At 47.3% G+C, this 4724-nt stretch overlaps 1 pseudogene; it reads left to right on the top strand.

Annotated features, from left to right (window-relative positions):
* The first annotated feature begins 2279 nt into the window (after positions 1–2279).
* LOC101982956 lies at positions 2280–2668 on the top strand (annotated as a pseudogene).
* The last annotated feature ends 2056 nt before the right edge of the window (positions 2669–4724 follow it).

The raw sequence follows: 4724 nt of genomic DNA, 5'->3' as shown, positions 1-4724 counted from the left end.
GGAAACAGACAGAAGGGGGCGAAGTTCAGCTTTTAAAGGGGAACACAGCAATGTGCACAGGAGGTGCTCTTAGTGGCTGCAACTGAGGACATATCCTGTCAGAACCCTAAGGGCAGGTCAGCACAGATGCTAACAATGGTATGTACTCACTTAGAAGTGGACATTAGCTGTTAAGTAAAGGATAATCCTGCTACAATCCAGAGAGCCAGAGAGGCTAAATAACAAGGAGGGCTCAAGGGGGCACACATGGATCTTCCTAGGAAGGGGAAATAGAATAGATTTTGTGGGTGACCTGGGGCAGGTATGGGAGCAGGAGGAGTGGGGGCAGGGCAGCTGGGATAGAGCAGAGAGTCCTGGGAGAGACTGGAATGGAGGGGGCATTTGGGGACTAATGTGGACACCTAGTGCAGTGGAAACTCCCTGGAATCTACACGAGTGACCCTAGGGAAGACCCCTTGTAACGGGGATATGGAGCCCGAACCGGCCATCTTCTACAGCCTGGCAAGGCTCCAAGCAGTGGGACTGGGGCATCAACCTAGACACAAAATATTTGTGGTGGTGGTGCATGCCTTTAATCCCAACACTTGGAGGCAGAAGCAGGCAAAGCAAGTTCCAGGACAGGTTCCAAAGCTACACAAATAAACCCTGTCTCAAAAAACAAAACAAACAAAAAAGTCAATTAAATGATTCCAAGTGTTCCTAATGATACTCTGCTATATTCACAGATCGGCATTTCATCCAATTGTTATCAGAGAGGCGTCACTCAGCAACTGATGGAAACAGATGCAAAGACCCACAGCCAAACACAAGGCGGAGCCAGGGGATCCCCACAGAAGCGGGGGAGGATTGTAGGGGCCAGAGGAGTCAAGGACACCATGTGGACACAGACCACAGAATCAACTAAGCAGGGCTCATAGGGACTCATAGAGACAGAAGTGTCAGTCACAACCCTGTATGGGTCTGAGTTAGGTCCTCTGCGTGTCTGTTACGGTTGTGTAGCTTGGTGTTCTTATGGGACTCCCAACAGTGGGAGTGGGGGTGTCTCTGACTTTGCCTGCACTTGGGACCCTTTTCTTCCTACTAGATTGCCTCGTCCAGCTTTTTTTTTTTTTTCGAGACAGGGTTTCTCTATAGTTATTAGTACTTGTCCTGGAACTAGCTCATGTAGACCAGGTTGGCCTCAAACTCACAGAGATCTGCCTGCCTCTGTTTTCCAAGTGCTGGGACTAAAGGCGTGCGCCATGCAGCTTTGACTAGGATTTGTAAACCTGTCAAAACCCTCTGTTGTCTTTATTCCCACTCTGCCTCAGTCATAGCCTTGCCATCTCCACCCTGAACTACTGCAGTTATCCGATGTCACACCTGCCCCTCACCTGTGACCAGTCAGTCACATAAGCGAAGTACAGATCTGATGGTGTCACTCTCCCTATAACCTAGAGAGCAAAGTCTAAAGTCTTTCATCAAGGCTCTTCCCATGCTCAGATCTGATTACCTTGGACTTCCTACTTTAGCCTTACCTATCTATCCTTGCCTTTTCCCGAAAGACATTCCATTTCCCATCATGGCCCTCAGTGGGCTACTCTTTCTGTTATCATTTGCCCTCCCTGTCCACTTGTAAGGCCCCTGTTCCTTCTTACTCTTCTTTTCTTTCTTTATTACTTTTTTTCATAGTCTCACTATATAGCCCTGGCTATCTTAGAACTCTCCAAGTAGATCATGTTGGCCTTGAACTCACAGAGATCCACCTGCCTTTGCCTCCTGAGTGCTGGGATTAAAAGTATGCACCACTGCACCTGGCCCTTCTTACCTTTCTAAGTCCAGCCCCAAATGGTCATCTGTGCTGCAGAGCATTTTCTGATGTCTTACTGACTTGCCTCTACAGTTGGGCCCACCCAGCCTCTTTAACCCCATCTCACCATGCCTTAGAATGTACTTGCTGATACATCTGTCCCAGAGTAAGAAAAAAGAACAAGGACCTGGCCCTATTTTCCCCTACATTTCCAGCCAGCATACAAGGATTCATAGCTTGCTGAATGAATTAGGTTATTGAAACAAGAGCCAAAATAATAATGATGATGATATTACTTTCAGAATCCTTTTATAAGAAAAACAGATCTAGCTGGGCATAGTGGTGCACACCTTTAATCCCAGCACTCAAGTGGCAGAGACAAGTGGATCCCTGCGGGTTCGAGGCCAGCCTGGTTTACATAGTGAGCTCCAGGATGGCCAGAACTACATAGTGAGACCTTGTCTTGAAAACAAGCAAACAGGTTGGCCAGAACGAGGGGACGCAACGGAGGCAGGTTGGAGCCGCTGCCGTAGCCATGACCCGCGGTAACCAGCGAGAGCTCGCCTGCCAGAAAAACATGAAGAAGCAGAGCGACTCGGTTAAGGGAAAGCGCCAAGATGATGGGCTTTCTGCTGCCGCCTGCAAGCAGAGGGACTCGGAGATCATGCAGCAGAAGCAGAAAAAGGAAAACGAGAAGAAGGAGGAACCCAAGTAGCTTTGTGGCTTCGTGTCCAACCCTCTTGCCCTACGCCTGTGTGCCTGGAGCCAGTCCTACCATGCTCGAGTTTCTTCCTGTAGTGCTCACAGGTCCCAGCACCGATGGCATTCCCTTTGCCCTGAGTCTGCAGCGGGTTCCTTTTGTGCTTCCTTCCCCTCAGGTAGCCTCTCTACCCACGGGCCACTCCTGGGGGTGAGGGGGTTACCCCTTCCCAGTGTTTTTTATTCCTGTGGGGCACACCCCAAAGTATTAAAAGTAGCTTTGTAAAAAAAAGAAAAGAAAAGAAAACAAACAAAAACAAACAAACAACAAACAAAAAACAAATGAAAAGTAACACTACTGGAAAGATACAAAGACAAAAAAAAGGTATCAGGGACACATGAAATCCACTCAGAAGCTCTTAACTCCCAGAAATATGTCCATTTTGGTTAACTTAAGCAGAAAAGGTTATTAAACACACAAAGCCCAGACAGGTGAGATTTTTGTGGACCTGTTATCTCAGCTACTTGGGAATCATAAGTTCAGTGACAATCGGGGAACATAGCAAGAACTTTCCAACTAAAATGGGGGCCTGGGTATAGCAATGCACACCCTTAGTTCTAGCCTGTTGAAGGCAGAAGCAGGAGGGGCTCTGTTAGTTCAAGGCCAGGCTAGTCTACGTAGCAGTTGCAGGCCAGTCTGAGCTACAGAGTATGAACTTGTCTAAACAAATAAGCAAATAGACCTCCTGGCTAACTAGAAAGCCGGGCACGTCTGCATGGGAAGGGCAGTCGGCACGTGCCGTAGAAACTTCACAGGTGTCTGGGGTCTTGGGAGAATGCACCTGACAACTCGGGAAAAGAACTCACCCAGCCAGTGAAGAGAAAGCTGACGAATGGTCAGAATCTGTATTTCCTGATGTGTTGTAGGTCATTTCCCATACAAGGGCAAATGCTGTCTTGATCTTGTTCCCAAGAAGGAGTCTCTGAAAGAGATGACAATACCTTAGCTCAGGGGAATCTTCAAATGATGGTCTCACGTAGACACAGGTCTAGGGGAGAAAGTAAATAGTGCTTTTTGCATTTAGGTTCTTTTTTAAGAAATATATATATATATATATATGAGTGTTTTATCTGCATGTGTATCTGTACACCACGTGGATGCAGTGCCCGAAGATATCAGAAGAGGGCGTCAGAAGTGGAATTTCAGATGGTGGTGAACCACCATGTGGGGACTGAATTTGAACTCCAGTCCCTGGGAAGAACAACTGGTGCTCTTAACAGCTGAGCCCTACCTCCAGCCCCTGAGTTTATGTTCTTACAAACTTGTCACAGACGGGCAGTGGTGGTGCATGCCTTTAATCCCAACACTTGGGAGGCAGAGGCAGGCAGATCTCTGTGAGTTCGAAGCTGGCCTGGTCTACAAAGCGAGTTCTAGGCCAGGCTCCAAAGCTATACAGAGAAACCCTGTCTCAAAAATAAAAAAGCCCCTCAAAAAAGAAAACAAAACAAAACTTGCCACTGAAATGATTTTTGCAAGCTTCACTGAATAAATGGAAAGGCTCTCACTACCCCAGGCAGAGCTTGCTTTGGCAAATGAGGAAGTCCAGAGCTGAATGTCCCTCTGAGTAGAGTGGCTCTGAGGTCAGGCTGTCTGAGTCACAGCCTGGCTTTGGCAGTTTGGAGTTGGTAGATGGGGTAGCAGAGTAGTTCCATTGCAAAGAACTGAGCAAAAGGTTAGACGATTGGGAACATGCTTAGTGCACGGCCTGCACCATAACAAGTCAGAAAATACTATCAGCATCGTTCACCAGCAACAAGATCTTATAACCAAAGAAAGGCAGGCATGGCCACGCACATTTGTAATCCCAGCATATAGAAAACTGAGACAGGCCCAGGCGGTGGTGGCGCGTGCCTTTAATCCTAGCACTCGGGAGGCACAGGCAGGCAGATCTCTGTGAGTTCGAGGCCAGCCTGGGCTACAAAAGCTAGTTCCAGGACAGGCTCTAAAACTACAGAGAAACTCTTGTCTTGAAAAAACAAAAAAGAAAAAAGAATAGGAAAAAAGAAAACTGAGACAGGATCAAAAGGTTGAGGACAGCTAGGGTTACATAACAAGTTCAAGACCAGCCTAGGGTATACAGAGAAATCCTGCCTCAAAATAAAATAATAATAATAGAGTGCTGGAGGAATGACTCATGGTTAGGAGCACTAATTGGAGTGTTGGAGGAATGACTCA

Source organism: Microtus ochrogaster, chromosome 8, assembly GCF_000317375.1.
Source record: "Microtus ochrogaster isolate Prairie Vole_2 chromosome 8, MicOch1.0, whole genome shotgun sequence".
Taxonomy (NCBI): domain Eukaryota; kingdom Metazoa; phylum Chordata; class Mammalia; order Rodentia; family Cricetidae; genus Microtus; species Microtus ochrogaster.
This window is presented reverse-complemented; position numbering and strand designations above follow the sequence as displayed.